The following is a 19019-nucleotide window of genomic DNA, read 5'->3' on the forward strand; positions in this document are numbered from 1 at the left end:
GCTGGGAGTTTTTTTTTTTTAACACCTTGGCACGCGGCTCTGCCAATCGCTCTCCAATTGCATTCCTCCCCTTCCCTCTTTGTTACCTTCCATTTATTTATTCAATTGTGTATTTTAGCAGCATCTGTCCATAGCCCCAGGCACCCTTTAAGTAATTTAGAGTACACACAGTCGCACATTAACGAGACGTGCCCTGTCACATCATCCTCAATTCCTACAACAGCCTACAGAGCAACAGCTGGATGGGTACAGCCACTGCCTCGCTCACTTTCCGTGTTCCCAGATGCCTGGGAAAAAAAAAAAAAAATCTGGAAGGGTTTCCTGCCTGTCTAGAGGGGACATCTATCACGTCTTTATATTTATGAAGCAGATTTGTGATGGGGATAGGCAGCAGTGGAATTTCTCTCTGCTCTGCAGAAGGTCTGACTGCTCTTTGATGGTGAAGGATTGACGGCTCGTGGTGCTTCTGGTTGGGTTTGTCCCATGGATGTGGGCTGGGTGGGATGTCCCCAGCAGGAGGGCGAGCTCAGGAGCCGGGGGTCCCCTTGGGGGCTGTAGCAGGTCGTGTAGGGGCTTCTCTGCAGGCGGTGGGGCTGGATGGGGGCTGCACCCCATGGGGGCTGGCTTTGGGAACGGCTGGTGGGGCGCCCTGCTTGGCGTTGTGCCGTGCCTGCAATGGGACGTGCAGGGCTGCTGGTAGGGCACAAGTGCTGCAAGGGAAACCAGAAAGCGTCCCCGTGTCTGGTTGGGTTTTGGGACTGGATGGTGGCCGAGGAGCTGTGCAACGTAGCGGGAGCTGCCTCCGATGCCGCATCCTCCTCTTCTGCAAGCCCGCATACTGGGGTGGAAAAAGCAGCTAAATGAGGCTGCGAGAAATAAATAAGAAAACAAACAGCATGCAGGGTGGCCTTTGTAACAGTGTGCCATTCACGCTGACCTTTGCTAAAGTGTGTTTAAAACTCGAGTTTTTCCCTCTGTGTTCACTCTGGTTTAAAAGCAAATTCCATCGCTTTTTAAATGCGTTGTCCTAGTGCTATAAAACTTGGTGAACTTTAACGTTTAATTTTTTTCTTCTTTTCCCTCACAGGTAAGTGGCATTCATTTATTGTTGAACTACTTGAAGGCCCACAGTGGGAGATGTAAAACATCCTTGCCTGGTTGGCGGTTCCTTGGCAGGTAAACCCGAACCTTTTTATTCCTTTTTATTTTTTCCCCCCTTGTCCAACCCAAGCTGTTTTCTCTTTCTTCTGATGTTACTGAAGCGGGCTGATGCTGCAGGGGAAGGGCGTGAAGGTGTGCGAGCTTCATTCACAGTTCACCGCTTTGAGGAGTTGAGTTGCGATCGGGATTGGCAGCGCCGTCTGCCTCCTGCACGGGGTCGAGCGTCGCAGCGCGGGGAAGTGGAGGTTCGGCGTCCCCCAGGAAGGTGACGCTCAGCCCTGCTGCTCTTGGGGCCAGCCGAGTTTTAGAGCAACTCCGCAAACTTGTCACCAAGCCCACCGCTGTCATGCAATCGGGATTTTTCCGCCCCCAAACCAGGGACTGTCGGGATTGCACTAGGCAGGGTGGGTTCCCCAGGGGAAGCGCCGAGTGAAGTTTGCAAAGCTTTGGAGCTGTGTTTCCAGGAAAATGATGCTCGAACTTGCTCTCACCTCCCTCTGACCACCCGAAGCACCTCTGTGGTTGAGCCCCAGCAGGCAGCTCAGCACCACGCAGCCCCTCGCTCTCTCTCCCCCCCCCAGGTGGGATGGGGGAGAGAACTGGGAAGGTAAAAGTGCCAGAACTCGTGGGTTAAGATAAAAGACAGTTTATTAGGTAAAGTAAAAGCCACACACGCAAGCAAAGCAAGGAATTCATTTGCTGGCAGACCGGTGTTCAGCCACCTCCAGGAAAGCAGGGCTCATCGTGCGTAATGGTTTCTTGGGAAGATAACTGCCATCACTCCTAGTGCGCTTCCTTTCCTCCTTCTTTACCCCGGCTTTCATTGCTGAGCGTGACGCCCTGTGGTATGGGACATCCCCTTGGTCCTTTGGGGCCACCTGTCCTGGCTGCGTCCCCTCCCCGCCCCTGGTGTACCCGTTCCCCTCGCTGGCTGGGCAGTGCAAAGAGCTTAAAACTCCTTGCCTCTGTGCGAGCACTGCTCTGCTACAACGAAACCATCGGCGTGTTATCACCGCTATGTACATCAAAAATCCCAAACGCAGCATCCTGCAAGCCTCTTCAAAGACAATTAACTCTGTCCCGGCCAAAACCATGGCAGCAAACACGCAGCATGTGCGTGGTTTCCAAATGTTTCCCTTGTCCAGCGATTTCCGTGCTTTGCAGCAGTTTTCTCCCTCAGGCTCTCAGAGCCCCAAACCCCATGCAAGTTTTATTTTCTTTGCCCAGAGCTCGTGGCCCTTTTGGGTGCCGCTTGCGGGGCGGGCAGCGGCGTGCTGGGCAGGGCTGGCTTTGTCACATAACTCAGTGGCTCGTTCCCAGCGCGTCACTTGTCCTCGGGTTGGCGCATTATCTCGCCCTGGCAGACGCGGCGAGGTAGAAATACAAGGCTATTTGCAATGAGGTTTATTAAGACGTGCTTTAGAGGCAGTGTGAGGGAGCGCGGGCTGGAAATGTTAATCGTTATCTCCAGCAATGCAGTGACCTGCCTCCCGCGCTGCCCCGCGGCATCGCCTGCCCCGTGCGGCTCAGCCAGCATCGCTGCTGGGGGGAGAAGAAACTTTCCCCCCCTGGAAAAACACCGGCTCCTTCCCCATTTGTGTATGGGGGAGGCAGTGGAAAAGAAGATATTTAAAAAAAAATAAAAAAATAACTTTTTGGAGCTGGCAGTTGTCGTGCGTGGAGAGCGATGTGAGGTGTGTGGGAGCAAATGGTGCTGCGCGGCTCCTGCGCTGCCTTTCCCCTCCTGCTCCGCCAGGAAAGCTGTCATCATTTTTCCCCTTTTGTTTTAGACTTCTGTGAACCAAAAGGGCTTGAGGATTTTAATGGTCCATCTCAAAGATTGAGAGGCCCTTTATATGTCAAGCCACAATCCCATCCCAGGCTGTCCTGGCCTCTGTTTGATTTTATGAAGCTTATTTTGGATAGATGGTATTTTTATAGCTCCTGCCTTGCTTCACCGATGGCCGTATTGATGTAGCGCTACAGGACAGGGCTAATAAATAGTTTATAAAACTGTAGGTTCATTCTCCCAAGTGATCTACGGCTGCGTCTGAGCAGACTGCAAATCACAGCCCTGGCGAGTCCCGGCCTGGGGCGAGCGGTGCCGTGCCGTGCCGAGGGAGGGGCAGAGAGAAGCAAATCCCTCTCCATCCTAAAACTCACGCCGAGCTTCCCCTGTGGGTGCAATTCTGCCCCACCAGCAGATCGGGGAGCCCGTGTCCAAGCAGACTTCCTGACGTGCCCTTGGGGGGATGCCGAAGCTTTGGAAAGATTTTGCATGTGCTTAGGAAGTTGTGAGCAGGGCTGTCACCTCTCCGTGCCTTTCCTTGCTGCCTCGGTGTGTGCCTGGGCCCTGAAATTCCTCTCCGTTTCTGGCTGTCGCCCATCCTGGTCCTTTGCTAATGAGACAGCTCTGCCTGTACCCTGAAGCGTGCAACCGAGCCCGGCCACTGCTTCTGGAGCTCCCCGCACCCCGTCCCTCCTGCCTCCCCCCCCCAGAGCCTCATTTTTATTCCTCCCACCCACCGAGTTTGCTTCCAGAGGGCAAATTGTCTTGCTTTTGGAGGGGATGAAATTGCACAGCGCGGAGGATATTTGAAGTGCGGCGCTGGGGGCAAACCGTCCCCTGCCCTGCGCTCTGGTGTCTTCATGCTTAATTCCGCCTCGGATGAAATTCTGCCAGGAGGTTCTCCCAGACAGGGACGTGGCTCGCTCTGCCTTGACGCAGATGCAGGAGCTGTCGGGATGGGTTGTAAGGAGCGTGCTGTTGGAGCCTCGCGCTCCTTGGTTCCCCTTTGACGTGCCAGCTGCACCGACCGGGTTTTGTGGTGTAAGGAGAGGAGAAGCAAGGGGTGGGGGACAGCTCGGTGGCTGGTGGCTGATGGGGGACAGCTCGGTGGCCTCCTGCCCTTGCTTCTGCTCTTCCCAAGCTGCGCCGGGTACCAGGCCACCCGCCTCGTGCTCAGGTAGGCAGCTCTAATGGAAATTACATTCTTTATTGCTCTCATTTTACACCGTGAATTTTTAGGCAATTAATTAGAGGCTTAGCAAGGTTTCCACGCAGTCCTGGAGGTGGAGAAAAAGCAGCTGACCTTGTCCAAGATGTGAATCAGCCCTGCGCCTTCCCAGCGACGACAGAGGGGCTGTCCTTTGAGCGCAGCCTTCTTCTAAAAATGTTTCACTGGAATGTGGGTGAACAAAACTTGAGCCCCCCTTTCACACGTGCTTGGGTGAGAGATGCGGGTCTTAAAACCGCGCACCTCCCTCCCAACGAACCCTTCCCCTGGCTCGTTGGTCTGTGCTGTAATCGACGCAGTTACGAACGCATCCATCGCTGCTGGAACTGGATGCTTGCACCAGGCGTACCTAAAAACATTGAAATCCCCAGGGGCAGCTTTCCTTCGCTGCCGTTTTCTCGGGCTGCTCTTAGGGCGCTGCTGGGCATCCCCGCTGTCGCGTCACACGAGATTTTCCCCACCTTCCCCAGGGGTGAGCGTTTCACTCTTTGCACAGAGAGCAGGCAAATTTTCTCCCCCCCCACCCCCGGTGCGTGATCCTTCTGTGGGAGAGAAGTGGCTGCTCGGGGATGGGGTGACCCGAGAGGCTCGGCGGGGGGATGTGGTTCCCACCTCCACTGGGGCCCCGCAGGGGGTGAACTCCCTGCCTGTCCCGCCGTGTCCCTGCCGTCCAGCTGTGGCAGTGGCTTGGCCCCCGGTACTTAATGCAGGTGGTTTTGGTGCCCGGGTTGGGGTCTGCTGGTGCAGTGCTGCACCCGATGGGATTTGCAGGAGGGCTTCACCCGACCTGTGTGCTTAGGCAGGGGGATCCTTTGGGTCTCTGCTCGAAGCACTGGGGTCTTGCTTGGCTTGTTCTTCGCCCTCCATAGCTTTTTTACTCCTTCCTGGGAGCTGTGTGTGTGTGCGGGCAAACCCCCAGCTGCCTGCTTGGATCAAAGGCTGCGTCGCGCTGCTTCCTGCCGGGTAGCGGAGCCGCAAGCCTCGCTCCCTCCTCTCACGTTGCAATCGTACCAGGCTCGGGATGGAGGAGTCAGTGAGGCTTTTTCGTCACGGATATCGGTGAGCTCTGTAATGGGATCTGAGGAGGGACGTGAGGCATCCTTATTAGTCGGTATTCGACGAAGCTAGGTGAGGTTTCTAGAGGCACGGGTTGATTAAATTGTGTGCAGAGGTGAGGACAGACGCACGCACACGCGGACCTGCTGGTCTGTGCGGTGCCATCGCATGGGGGTGCCGAGCACCCCCTCGGGGTCTGTGCTCGCTTTGTGTGGGTCTCGGTGCATTAGGTAGCCAAAAGACTTGTCCCCTCGTCGATGGGGATTTTATTCCCTTGCACACGGATCAGAAGAAGAAAGCCAAACCAACCCCCGGCCCTCCTACACCCACCGTCCACACCCCGCTAGCGTTTGGCAGCCGATGAAATATGAAAGCCATATTTTGCAGCGCTGTGCTCAGCTACCGCGTTGTCCTTTTCTTTGGGAAGGAAACGCAGTCGGGGAGACATATGGAAGCGCTTGTTCTTCTCGTTGCCATGGGTATGTCTTCGGAGCCTGCAAGCACGTGGCTCTGGGTGCCTGGTTTTGGCTTGCTCCCCTCGGCCCCACCACTGCTGCTCTGGGTATTGCTGGTTGCCGTGCTGGGCACCCCTCCCTCTCCAGTGGGGCTCCATCAGGCTTCTCTTACTGCTTTTTTTCACTGATACGTGTATAATTTGAAGGCCAATTTGGCGATTACCACCTCGTTGCTATTGCCACGGTGTTATTAGAGGTGCCTGTTGCCGTCGCTGTAGCGATGAGCATGGCTCAGCTGCGGCTTTGCCTCACGTGGGGAGGTTTGCCTGGCTCAGGGGCGCTCAGCCTCTGTTTTCTCCAGGGCGAGCCTGAAGCACCCCAGATCCCAAAAAGGGATTTGAGGGCTGTGGGAACGGCCAAGGAAGAACCCGAGCGCATCCCCAGGGGTGGTGTATCCAAGCAGTGGGACCTCCTGAAGAGAGGCTGGGGCTTTTGAGGGAAAACTGGCTAAAAGGGAGCAGAGCCTGGTACGGGTACAGCTTACTGCAAGCACGCATCGTGTTTGACGTGAGCTTGCACAGGGAAAGGTGAGAAAAGCCCCACGGGGGCTGCAGTGGCTTTTCATTTGCGCCTTGAACCGGTCCAGGACAAATTGGTGTAGGAACCCTTTAGCTGTCCCTGCTTGTTTTGTGCATTGTTATAGCTGCTTTATGGTTGAATTTAAAAGACTTTCGGTCTCCAGATAGCTCAGCTGAATGTTTTTTCTTTAGTGCTGTGCATGAAAGAGAAGCACGGCGCTCCTTCCAGCTCCACAGTAGAGTGCAATGAGAGGGAGGCTTGGAGTCTGTGCATTTATTAGTAGCATTAGGGCAGAGGAATGTGCACACATACCCTGCCAGCTCCATGCTTTAAACTGCCATTTTTTCCCTCAATTTAGATTGCTCTCACTCTTTCTGTTCTGATACAGGAAAGTCCCAGCATGGGATGATGAGATCAAGTGCACATCGGTAGCAAATGCAATTTGTAAAGCGTTGGTTGTATAAATGACATTGTGTATAAAAGAAATGTTGCAACACAACCATACTAATGCAGCCATGTGACACCAATTTAATGCATTTTCCCCATTAAGCTGCTTGTTCAAGACATCTTTCAACCATTTTGAGTACGGCAGTGGTGTGTAAGACCTCTATTTTCCGAGTATTACTCATTTTGCAGCTAACAGATGTCAGAGTATATTTGTCCCTTATGGAAAAGTCCCCGTAAAGTTCAATAGGGATTAAACTTGTCAGGCTCTATAGAAACATAACAGGATTCTATGGAAATGACTCTGCAATCCTATAAAATTTAATAGATAATCTCCTCGTCTCTGGAGGTATTTTAACTCTTGCATAATTGTGGACCAGAATAGAAAATCTCCATTAAATTCAACAAGATGGTTCAAAAATCCTATAGGAAAATGATCATTCTCTATTAAAATCGGTAGGACTTTTTCATCAGACCGTTGGTATTCATCGGGAGGTTTTATTCGTTTGCCAATCCTACTAAAAAGTGTTTTGTCAGGAGGCTGATACTTGCTTTGTTCTAGGGAACAGTGATTTGTGCATAAATGATGCTCGTGTCCAACGCTCGTATAATTTACGGCGAGGCGCTGAATCCCCTTTCAGAATAACTGGAGCAGGGTGAGGTTTTAAGCCCTGCGGGGAGGGAAGATTTTTGCCGGGGATTTGGCGGAGGGTCTGCCTCGCCGAGGCACCTCGGTGTGCTGCTATTATGTTGTCCAGGTCGTCAGCAGCTGAGCAGCAGCCCGCAGGCAGGGCGTTGCGTGCGCGCACAGATGTGCCACAGACACAAGCTTTTCTCTGTCATCTCTCTGGCTCCGGCGCCGCTTATCTGAAGTGCTCAGCTCGGGATGCTGCAAATTAATGTGGGATCGAGGCTCTGTTTCTGTTCGACTGCCCGGCTCGGGTTTGAATGGCTCTGCTGCCTCTCGCAGCTGCATTCGGCTTTCTGTGCTGGTGGTGGGGAGCGTGGGCTCCTCCGAAAGCCAGGGCTTCGCTCCCGGGGGTTGTGCTGGTGCCTCCCTGCTGGGGGAGCAGAGCCAGCAGAGGGGCTGGAGAGGTTAATTCCAGAGAGAAGGCTCTGCTTGGTTTCGGGGTGAAGAGCCGCCCCTGGAAGGATCAGCTCCCTGCTCTCCAGCCTCGGCAGGTGCTGCTGTGCATTTTGATGAAGGCAGAGCACCGAAGTGCTGCAAAAGGCATCCTGCAGGTCACCTGCCCGAGGTGCCACCCCGGGGAGCTTCACCTGGGAGCTCGCCCGAAGGCGGTGGGGACGCCTGGGCAGGGGCCGGGGGTGTGGGTGATGCTGGGGGGCTGAATCAGAGAGGGGCGCGCCGTCCCTGCGGCAGCCTGACACGGCAGCGTGACTGCTCCTTTCACGGTCCGTCGTGTGGGAGGATGAGTCACGGCGGAGAAAGGAGCCGCTGCCTCCTCGGGGGGTGTTTACAAAGGATAATTTCAGCGAGGAAGGTTGCTTTATTTTGGCGAAGCGCAACGAGAAGAACTTTCTTGAAAGGATGGCAAATCAACCTGTCGGCTGAACGCCAGCGATGTTGGTGCCATTGCCAAGGGCAACGGCATCCTGTGCTGTGATGTAGTACAAAGCAAAGGGCAACGGGGCCGTATTAAGGGGCAGGGCTGGGCTCGGTTTCATTCTGACGTCCTCGGCCCCGCTACACACGTGGGGGGCAGATTCTGGGTTTCGGTCTGTCCTGGAAACGCAGGCCACGGCTGCAGCCCCCCTGCAGCAGGAGGCAGGTCGGAGAGAAAGGTTTGCACAGCGGAGGCTGCGCCGTGGGATCTGCCGATAAGGTTGGGAAGGTCCGTGGCCGGGAGAAGCTTAATGTCAGAAGGTGAAGGTCAGGACGTGCCTCCTGGTGGAGTGCTGTGCGGGGAGCAGGAGCCCCGTCCGATCTCAGTGCCCGCATTCCTTCGCACAGCCCCCGTGCAAGCGTGCGCAAAGCCGGGCTAGAAAAATCAATTGACACAACAGATGTAACGGTCTCATTTAGTGGCGAATGGAAACGTGTGTAAATCTGGCATTAAACATGAGTTTACACTGCTCCCCTTCTTGGGAGAGCAGTGATTGACGGCGCTGTGTAAATGACATGAGCACGCAGGCAGAAGCAGGGAAACATTTACCCTTCCGAGGAGCGTGTGTACATTGGAGAATTGCTTGCCTTGCCACGAGCTCTAACGCACCCGGAGGGATCACTTCTCGCACAGCTCCTTGCCGCTGCGTACAATTAATACCGTGGTGCGTGGAGAGGGAGCCCTGGCTTGAGTAAACGGGACGGAGCGTCTTCTTGTGAGCCTCAGCTCCTCGAAGGTGCCGGAGCAAAAGCTCTCCCCCAGATGCCTCGGCAGCAGCGGGTTGTCAGACTGCAGGAGCGGGGAGGCCGCGCGGGCCCACAGGGGCTGCTGGCTGCTATTACCGCGCCCATCAGACAGCTAGTCCGAGCAAAATCCAGTAACAGCCATTTGAGATTAAATTCGGAGCACTTGAGTAATCTAAAGCCAGCAAGGAGTCAGTGTCTCAGCAGTCAGTCGAATGGTCTGGACTGTCATCTTATTAGAGGGAGAGAGAAACTTTGATTTAACCGAAGACCCTTAATTTTCAAACAAGGAGGCAAGCCAATAAAGTTTCCCGGCTCCCACTGGCTGTTACCATTTCACGAGACCTTCGGCTTCTGAAATTCGTTGCTGTCTTCAGGATCTGGACTTGTCAGGCAATTTCCTTTGACAGGAGGTTCTGCACAAATCAATTAATGGAAGCAGGGGTGGGGAGCGGCGGGCTGTACGGAGGGAAAGTGCTGCAGCCGACTCCCTGGGATTAAAGACAAAAAAGTTGTCATTAGCAATGTCTGTGCATAACCGTACAGGAAGGGGGAAAAAAAAAAAAAAAGAGAAGAGAGCTTGATAGAAAACCGTGCTGAAATTCCTTGCAGCAGCAGGGACTGGTTTTGTAGCTCTCCTCCTTCTTTGCAGAGGTCTGGGCTTGCCTCCTGCTCCTCGGTGCCGTGGCAGTGCCACTGTCACCGCCTGGTCCGGAGGGTACGTGTTGTGTTAAATAGCTGCCGTCGACATGTTAACTTATCAGAGCCTTCAGAAATGACTGGAAATTAATTGCGAGCTTAAATACTTCCTTGGCCTTTAGCTCCGCGCCACACTGAGTGCAGCAAAGGTTTTGTCTCATCAGAAAGATATTTTTTTGAAGAGGGGGAAGTTGTTCTTTTTCCTGCTGGAATCCATTTTCCTTTTAATTGCTTTGTGCAGAGCTCCGGCCCCTTGCCAAATGTGAAAATCAGCCATGGGCCTTTTATTTATTTAACTATGCATTTATTTTTATTGCAAATCCCCGTTTCCTGGCTGAGGACGAGGTCTTTTTCGCCCTCGGAGGTGGCGCGTCCGAAACAAGCCCCGGTGACCCCTCTGCTCCTCTCCACCTGTGCAAACCAAGGGGGCTGAGATTTCCAAGGGATGAGACTTCGGCGTGGTCGCTCCCCCTTCCCTGCCCTGCCTGGGGATGTCCCCTCCCTCCTTGCTGTCCTTGCATTTCTTGCCATCATTTCCACGGCGAGCCCGGCGTCCGGCACCCGGGCTGCGGGGCTGCGTCCTGCCGCACAGCTCGCCGCTGGAAGGAGTGACCCAGAGAGATGGAGCTTTTTCGGACAAAGCAATAAACGACGGCTTCCCTAACGGCGTGCCTGGCTGCTAATCCGCTCTGAGGAGGGCTCGGGTGTAACACTAGCGAAATATTCACTTTGAGGCAGATTATCTAAGGGACTCGGATGCCCCCTATTACCATAGTGTCTGAGCACCTTGCAGGTTTCGAAGATGCCTGTTTGCACGTTAACCCTGTGAGGCAGGGCTGAGTTGCCAGCCTTTAGTTTTTAAAGACTGGGAGCTGGAGCTCCAGGAGTCTGGGGAAAGCTCGGTGCGTGGGGATTTTGGGGCTGGAATGGCTCTTTTGGTAAGAAACGTTGCATTTATTTTCAAACAGTGGTGCTGGGATGACTTGTAGGAAGGTGGCCGGGCTGAGCCGTGGGCGTTAATGCCAGGACTACGGGGTGCTGTGTCCCTACCTTTCACGCCCCGTCTGAACGCGTTTCCTTGCTCTAGGAGAAGCTGATGCCTCCTCCTCGGCTGCCGTAAATCAGCCCAGCTCCGCTGCCATCAGCGCAATCACCCCGCAGCTCTAAAGCTCTCCTGGATGCTCCAGGAGCTCCGGGGTCCCATAAAAACCATGTCTCCTTCCCCGACATGAAGCCGCCGGCTCATTTGTCCCAGTTCGTGCCAGTCCCGTCACCTGGAGACTTCTTTTCCCCACCTATGCCGAGCTGCAGGAGGGTAATTTACTGCCCCACGCTGCTTCCTTTATCTCCGTTTATACTCGCTTAATGTGGTTGGGAATCCACAAATTCCCTTTTACGCTGTTCTGAACGTAACCTACTAAACCTTAATCACGGTTCGGGGAGTAGTAATTCTTTCTGTTATATGACTCTCTTTTTATTTTTTCTTATATAATTTTTCCTTTAAGAAAAGATCATTAATCCAAGTTTCTGAGACTTCCCATCAATCTATAATTGAATCATATAAAAAAGACTTGATTTTACGTCCATATAAGAAAGAATCCAATTCTCTCTAATGTCTGCAGATTTATAAGTCTTAATCTCCAGATTTCTCTTAATTTTTTTTTCCCTAATAATCCAGCTTGTCTGGAGTTATCTAAATTAATTGTGAACTTTAATATACTGTGATCTGAGCAGATCAGTTATCTTGTCTGCAGAGGAGACGCCGGCAGCTTAACAGGGCCATCTCAGAGGGAAAACAAACCCACTTCTAATAGCTACCTAACCTTGGTGTGTCGGAAGCACCCCTGGCAGACAGCTTCAAAAGATGCTCGCTTAATTATTGCATTTTAATCGCCGCGGGGCTGGCCGCTGCTAAGGCTCTGCCGCTCTCTCGCTGCCGTCACCTTCTTTAAAAGCCCAACGGGAGCAGGCAGTACCTTGCCAGCTCGCCGCCTGGGAGGAGAAATTCGGCCTTTCCGGCCATGATGTTGCCATAAAAGTGGTTTCCGAACCCCATTTGGGTTTTTGCTGTTTCGCTCGAGGCGCCTGCGCTGCTGGTAGCAGCAGCCCCCGGGGAGCGCAGTCGTGGGGGCGAAGGGGCTGCGGTACCCGGTGCACTGCACCCGTCCTGTGGCACATTTCGGGTGGGTTCTCCCTGCTGCGGGCGCTGAGGGCTGCGGTTGTGGATGCTCCCCCTGGTTTTGGAGCCCCAGGGCTTTGGCTGGTGCAGCCTGGCCCCCCCTGGGCTCAGGGCTCCCCCCTCGGAGCCCGATGGGCGCGCTGCCTCCTGGCCAGCTGGATGCTGCCGGGGAGGGAGGCGCAGCGAGGTAATTGTGCTGTCTCTGCAGACAGTAAATTCCAGCCCGGGTGTCCATTTTGAGCCTGCTGTTTGGAGACTTGACAGTGGCACGTGTGCAGGAAATTGCTCTGAATCCCTCCCGCCTCCGCTGTCTGTCCGTTCCTGGGAAAGGTGTTTAGAAAAGCGATGTCTGATGTTTGCTCTAAGTTTCTTGCACCGGGAAGAGGAGCAAAACCCGGGGCTTGCCGTGCGTGCATTTACCAGCTTCCATCCCTCTCTTCTCTCGTAGACTCACAGTCCCATCTGCTAGAGGTTTCTGGAGCTGTTGTGCTTTTTTCTCTGTTTTCGTTCCGTGCCCGCGCTGCAGCTTCAGCCTCTGTAAATGAGGCGTGTGGGTCTGGTAGCAGGTCTCCTGCTGTCCGTCTCTCCTTCCAGGCACACTGTGCTCATTCCCTTCTCCTTAGCCCTGAGCATCTGGGGGAAATTTCACCCTCGGTACTTTGCAGGGCACGGCCAAAGGCAAAGCAGGACCAGGGGAGGGCTGGTTTGGGGTTGTGCAGGAGCTCGGAGGGTGGAGAGTGAGGCTCTGGAGACTCCAGCTCTGCGAGGAAAGAGCGAAGCAGGATTAAAATCCTGGCCACGGCTCCCTCCGTGTGTTCCCCTCCTGTTGTCTGTGAGCAGGCTGTATGTCTGGATACAATTACCCAGGCAGCCTAATTACCCCCTGGCTCCCAGTAATGTATCACTGGCTACCGGAGGAACTCCTAGGTCTGCTGGAGGTAAACCTGCTGCTCGGGGCGGCTGCGGTTTTCTGCTCCTTTTTATTTTGTTCATCACTTTCCCTCCCTCCCTCCTTCCTACTCCCTTCATTGCTTTCTGAGTTTCAGATGGATTATCCAGATTGCAAACTCCAAACCCTCTGCTGCCTGCCAGGTCCTTCTGTTCCCTCCCTGGTAATTCCTTAAAGCAAACGACGCAGCTCGCTCCTTCCACGGCATGGACCTGGGGGGCTCCCTTGGGTGGAGAAGGTGCAGGAACAGCTTTGGTGCCATCCAGGTGGCCTTGGGGCCATGCAGGTGGCCTTGGGGCCATCCAGGTGGCCTTGGTGCCCTGGGCTACGGGTCACTTGTTGGGCCACTGGAGGCTCTGCTGATAGGGGAGCATTTATTTGGTTGCAGGAGCCTCAGAGCATCACTGTCTCCCCAGGAGGGATGCCTCCTGGAGGGGCCACTGCTTCCCCCAGCACAGCCCTATGGCTTCTCCCTCCAGGGGATAAAAAGAGAAAAAAAAGGTATTTTTAATCCCTTTTATTTATCTTTGGGCTCAGGAATCTGGTTCTTCCCATGAGGAGCTGGGTCTCCAGCTCGCTCCTTTGGCTTGGCAGAAGGGGGGTGTTGTTCTCCGTGCTGGGAAGGGAACCGAGGTGAACATTTTCTTTCTGTATTGATTAAAAACAATAACATCCTCGAGTGATACTGAGCTTCATTAGGTAGAGGGAGAGAACAAAAGGCAGGTTTTTTGTTTGCTCATCAGCATCGTGGGGCTGTGCTCTGTGTTGCCTGCAGAGCTGGGAGGGAAGCGCACTTAATCACTGCCGCGGGGGGGGTCCACCGAAAAGTGCCTGTGCCCAGCGTGCGTTGGCAAAAATAAATGACTTTCCTGGCTGGGGTCAGAGGGGAAAGCAAAGCAGTGTGATCTGCTGACGGAGTGACCGGACTGCGGGTAGAATAAATGGATTTTAGCCTCGGGACACCGGGCAGGTCGCTGTGCTGCTGGCCTGCCTCAGTTTCCCCATCAGCGAAGCTTGAAGTGTTCATTCCAGCACTCCCCCCCTTTTTTCTTTTTTTCTGTGTGTGATACTTTCTAGCTGGGAACGCAGGTATGACATCCACACACAGACCTGGCAGATTTACCCTGTTTCACTTTAGGTGTATTAACCTCCAGGTGATGTCCCTGGTGCCATTAGGTGGCGGTGAGGCAGCTCAGGGGGCCCCAGCCCAAGAGCTTTGATTTAAAAACCCATACAGGGGGGCACAGTTGTTAAAAACTTTCTTGTGATTATACAGCCCCGTCTTGCTGGTGTTTGCAGCGGATGATGGATGACTACTGAACAGCTGAGATTCTTTGAAATGTTCTGCTTGCTGTCAAGCCCTGTCTTTTTGCCTGTCTATCCATCTTCTCAGAATAACTGCGTTGCGCAGTCCTCCTGCACACGTGTTCGCCTGGCTCCGTGGGGAGATCCTTGAGCGGGATAGCTGCAGGACTGCGAGGATTACGTGATTAAAAGTGGCGTCTGTGGTGCTCTTTGTGAGGGTCTCAGCAGCTGGCTGGGGTGGGTGAGCCTCCCCTGCCCCCTTTATGCACCGGGAAGAGCCCAAAATTGCGCAGCGAGCCAGGAGTGGTTTGGAAATGGAGCTCGATGGTTCTTTGGTTTGGAAATGGAGCTCAACGGTTCTCCCATCCAGGGGTTGTGCTCTTTTCTAGGACTGGGAGGAGGAAAGTGTACTTCAGAGCAGGTAGAAGGGGTGTGGGGTGGGCCCTGGAGGGAGGCTGGGAGCTGTGGGATGACAAACCAAGTCACCGCGCCCAAGCGTTGGTGCCGGCTCCATCCTCCTCCTCCTGCTGTGCTTCTCTTTGTGCTATCCCTCTGGGAGTCCAGCTTCAGGATGGAAGAAATTGCCTGGAAAAGCCATCAGCCCACTTCTAATTCCCTTCTGAATTGTTGTTCCGGGCTCTGAACCTTTGCATTTAAGCCGGCGACTTTGGAATAACAATTGTTTTCCACCATGAGCTGGCGCTTCCAGCTCAGAAGGCTCCCCTAGGTCCGGCCACCTCCTGGATCTGGGCTCGTTTTCTCGCTCAGGTTGTCTGAAGGAGCTTTTTTCAGGCGTTGAGACATGGGGGTGCCCGTGGAGCAGCCCCAGCAGGGTCTGGCAGGCTGCAGCTCGGTGTGCCGGAGAGCGGAGCCGAGGCAGAACAACGTGGGTGACGGCACGGAGCCGTGCTCCGCAGCTCCGCTACCTGCAAGCCCCTCGGGGTGCCCAGCTGCCCCGCAATTAGGTAATAAAAATATCAAATGGCAATGTAATATTAAATATCATGAGGAGAGTGCCAGCCATGCTTTCCCAAACCCCCAGGTACTTTTATTTTAATTATAGGGTTGGAAGGTTCGGTGTTGTTTTTTTTTTTTTCTCCTCTCGGAGTTTTATTCGAGTAACTTTACATGAGCAAAGCTGCGCGAGAGAGCTCCTCCGTGCTCGCGTTTGTTTACCAGAAAATGTAAATGTGTGGAGCTTGCAGAAATCCTTACTCCCCCGTGGGCAGTGCTCCCTGCCTTCGACGGGTAGGAAGAGCTGGGTTTGCAGCCAGGGCCAGAGCTGGGTAGCGGGGTCTTGTGGCGCTGTAGCAAGTGCCTCTGCAGCACGCTCCTCGCTCTCCCCTTTCTCAGTCTCCCGGATGGAGATGTTGAACCTCACCTTCCTCGCTCCGGGTGACGCTCGCAGTTTAATTAGCAACTGCCACTTCCTTTGACGTCCCCCCTCTCTTTGTAGGAAAGGCCCGTAGAGCTTCATGGCTGCTAATGAACGCCTGGGGAAATGGCTCCTCGAACATATGGCAGGGAACATTTCCGGGGGGTTCGTTGCGGCCATCCCGTCAGACGCTGTGACGGGGAGACGATTCCCGTTTTGCTTTGGGCACAGAGCTCACACGCACCCGGTCTGTAACGCTTCCGTGGGATTTTTCCGTGGAGATGGAAAGCGTGCGAGGAAAGGAAAAATACATTACTGATTTTTAATTATTTTTAATGATTGGTTTGCTTTAATAACCTGGAGCTTTGGGCACAGAACAGAAGTCTTTGCTTCCCATCACCTTCTCCCCCTTTAGCTTGGGGTCCTCTTCCCTGGTCCTGACCCCCTGCACTGCTCCGACAGCTCTGCCGTGCCCGACACCCCGAGGACCGAGCAAAGCTCCTGTGCAAGCACCCGTGCAGCCCTTTCCCCTGGCCAGCTCCAGCACCGGGGTGCAGGATTCGGCCCGTCGTGGCAGCACGGCGCGGGGAGAGCTGTTACCGTGCGAACAGCCGCCGTCGCCTGTCAGCGCAGTCATATCCTTTGTCGGGAAGATAAACCGCGGAGTTGTGCCGCGCGGCGATCGGGGCCTGATCAAAACCTTGCGCAAACTGATGGGATCCTTCAGCGGCGTCTCAAAGGCAAGAAGCGGTGACAGCAGGCAGGCTGGAGGGCTCCTCCTCGTTCTCTGTCATCCTGCCTGTAGCTACGTCTGTCTGCCTGCCGCGAGCCGTGCGGGAGCCGGCGCGGGTCCTGCTACTGGCGCTGCCCTGGTGCTTACTGGTGGTGCAGCTGCAGGCCTGGGGATGGCAAAGCTTGGCGGTTTCCATTGTCACTGCAGAGGATTTCGTGTGCCTTTTTGGGCCGGTGAGCAGTGGAGAGTCTCCTTTGGAAAGCTTGTTCCAGAGACTTGAGTTTCTGCTGAGCTGGTGGGGAAAGGCGCCAGCCTGAGCACAGCACCAGCCAAGGCGCTGGCCCCGATACCCTCAGTATCTGTTCATCCAAATGACCACAGCCCTGTGTGAGGACCTCCCCGCGAGCCAAAAACCCCACCAGGTGTCTGTAAGGCCCGTATCTGCTGGCTGGTGACCCCTGTGTGGATCGCAGGGCACGGTGAGCGTGTTCAGACCCCTCGTGGCAGCCCGGGGGGGACGTCCTCTCGCTGCTCCTTTTAGGATCCTCCGTGCCAAGGTGCCCAGCTCGTAGGTGCTGGATGAAAGTGCTTTGCAGAGCAAAGCCTCTTCCCTGCGCACCACGCTCACTTCTGAAAGATGTTGCGTAAGCAACTTGGCAAGCAAGTAAGTTTTGTATTTAGATTGTAATTGGCTTTAAATTCCAAAGGTCCACTGCTAATGATATTCAGAGCGGTTTAATTAAAGGGGCACTGTCAAGTACTTCCTTTATAGTTTCTCTTTCTTGTGTGCTCTCGGTTGTAATACCTTTTTTTTTTTTTTTTTGCAAGCTTGAAGGTAATAATTAAAGTAATTCTCTGCTGATTTTGTCCTTTTCTATTTGGCCAACTTTGATCCATTATTATTTTTTAATGGAGCCGAGATTAACATGGCCACTTTTGTTCCGCCACCACCTCGCTTCGAGGCGGCGTCTCCTTGTGCTGAAACCTCTCAGCCCTCGTGCCGGAGCTCCAGAGCTCCACCAAACCACCTCCGAGTTGGGAAGAATCCGAATTTTTGGAGAAAGGGGTTGTTTTGAATGCCTCAAGGTGAGGCAAAGACAAGCCTGTCCCCTCCCTCGCTTGGAAAGCCCGTCTTTGTAAACGTAATGGCATTTCCGGAGAGAAAACGCATTCACGAGGTGTCAGCTCACAGAAGGAGCAATCTCATGATCTGAGTTACAAAAACGCACAGTTCCAAGCTGTCTCTTTCCAGTTTTCAACCCCAGGCTTAAATCAGGGATAAACAATTTGTCTTGGGCTCCAAACTCCCCCATTTCAGTGCTTTTTTTGAGGGAAACGAGTAGGGCTGAGGGATCGCAGCTGGGTGCCGTGCAGTTCAGCTTCCCCGGTGCCCTTCCTTGCCACGTGTCCCCTCTGCAGGACGAGACGTGTGTGATGCCCGGGGCCAGAGGAGAGCTGCATGGTGTGAGCACCCACCCTCTGAGAGCATGGTGGGACGGAGCAGCGACGCTTTGCCCTGGTTTTGGGCTCCCATGTGGCCCGTGGACCCTGCGAGATGAGTTTTGAGGGAAACGGCGAGCGACCCAAATCCTCTGCATTCAGCCTCCGCTCCGAGCCGCTCTGCTTCCTTAGTGCAGCCGAGTGTGAAGAGAGCTATTTAGATCGGAGAGGATAAGGCAATAACCATTTTAAGAAAGATATTCGCAGTGGGTCAAACTTTAAACAATGGGAACGTTTCCACATGGCAGCCTCTGCCAATAATTGCTTGTAATTGCTTTCCCTTCGGCGCTGCCTTTGCCCTCGTCTCTTTTACGGGAGCTGCAGAGCCGCTGTCCTCTGCCCACCCCGCTGGCTTTCTCCCCACCCCGCGCCGAGCAGGAGCACGTCTGCAATAGGTTTTTTTTTGCAGACACTGTAAATCGCTCGATTGCATCTAGAGGGATAAAGAGTTCCTGCTTCCTGTCTCCCGGATCAAATTATTTGGCAGCTGGTTATTGCGGCAGCAGTGAATCCGCGCAGGGTTGGCGTTGGGGTGCAGCCCGGGAACGAGCTGATGGAACCAGAAGCTTTTTTCTTCTCCAGGAACAGGGTGTCTGAAGGGGGGTGAGCACGGGGAGCAATGTGGGGAGGGGTCCTGCGCCTTCCTGCGTTGAGTGTGAGCACCCCCGGCCTTGCTCTTGCACGGCGGGTGTTTCTGAAGGTGCAAGGAGACCCCGCACGTACCCGCACGGAGTCAAAAGTCACCGAGCTTTGCGTTGGGCTGTAGACATCCCTGAAGCTCAGCCCCGTTCCAAATCCAGTGATGTTTGGGGGCGCTTTGGGCTGGAGGTGGTGGCTACGTGGGTGACAGCGTGGGGACATCCTCGTCCTCGTTCCCTGGTCTGTGCCTGCCCTGGGCTGGGTGGGCCAGCCCCCCGAGCCGCGCTCGCCTTTATCCCATTAAGCCCGGCTTCCTTTTTCTCTGCTGAATCAATTTCCCAGTCGTTAAATGCTACCTTCCTCGTGCTAATCATACAATGGGACCACTAATGAATGTCTCAATTATTTAATGTTTGAACTGAGTAATTATTTTCTTGAGGTAGCAAATTGAAGTTTTGAGGAGGAAAAACACAGTCTCCCTCCCTCCCCCCCCCCTTTTTTTTTTTGCTGCTACATAATTAAGTAATTGTATAGCCAGTGATTTAATAGCTACACGATCA

At 54.1% G+C, this 19019-nt stretch overlaps 1 protein-coding gene across 8 annotated transcripts in view; it reads left to right on the forward strand.

Annotated features, from left to right (window-relative positions):
• Positions 1 to 19019, forward strand: part of OPCML (opioid binding protein/cell adhesion molecule like) — a 335964-nt gene that overhangs the window by 117290 nt on the left and 199655 nt on the right. The window contains exon 1 of one of the 8 annotated variants that reach the window (XM_066981365.1): positions 1158 to 1176. The exons of the other annotated variants lie outside the window; for them this stretch is intronic. The gene's annotated coding sequence lies outside the window, so the exon portion shown is untranslated. Of the gene's footprint in view, positions 1 to 1157; positions 1177 to 19019 lie in introns of those variants that run through there. 8 annotated transcript variants of the gene reach the window in all.

This window comes from Anser cygnoides, chromosome 21, assembly GCF_040182565.1.
Source record: "Anser cygnoides isolate HZ-2024a breed goose chromosome 21, Taihu_goose_T2T_genome, whole genome shotgun sequence".
NCBI classification, from domain to species: domain Eukaryota; kingdom Metazoa; phylum Chordata; class Aves; order Anseriformes; family Anatidae; genus Anser; species Anser cygnoides.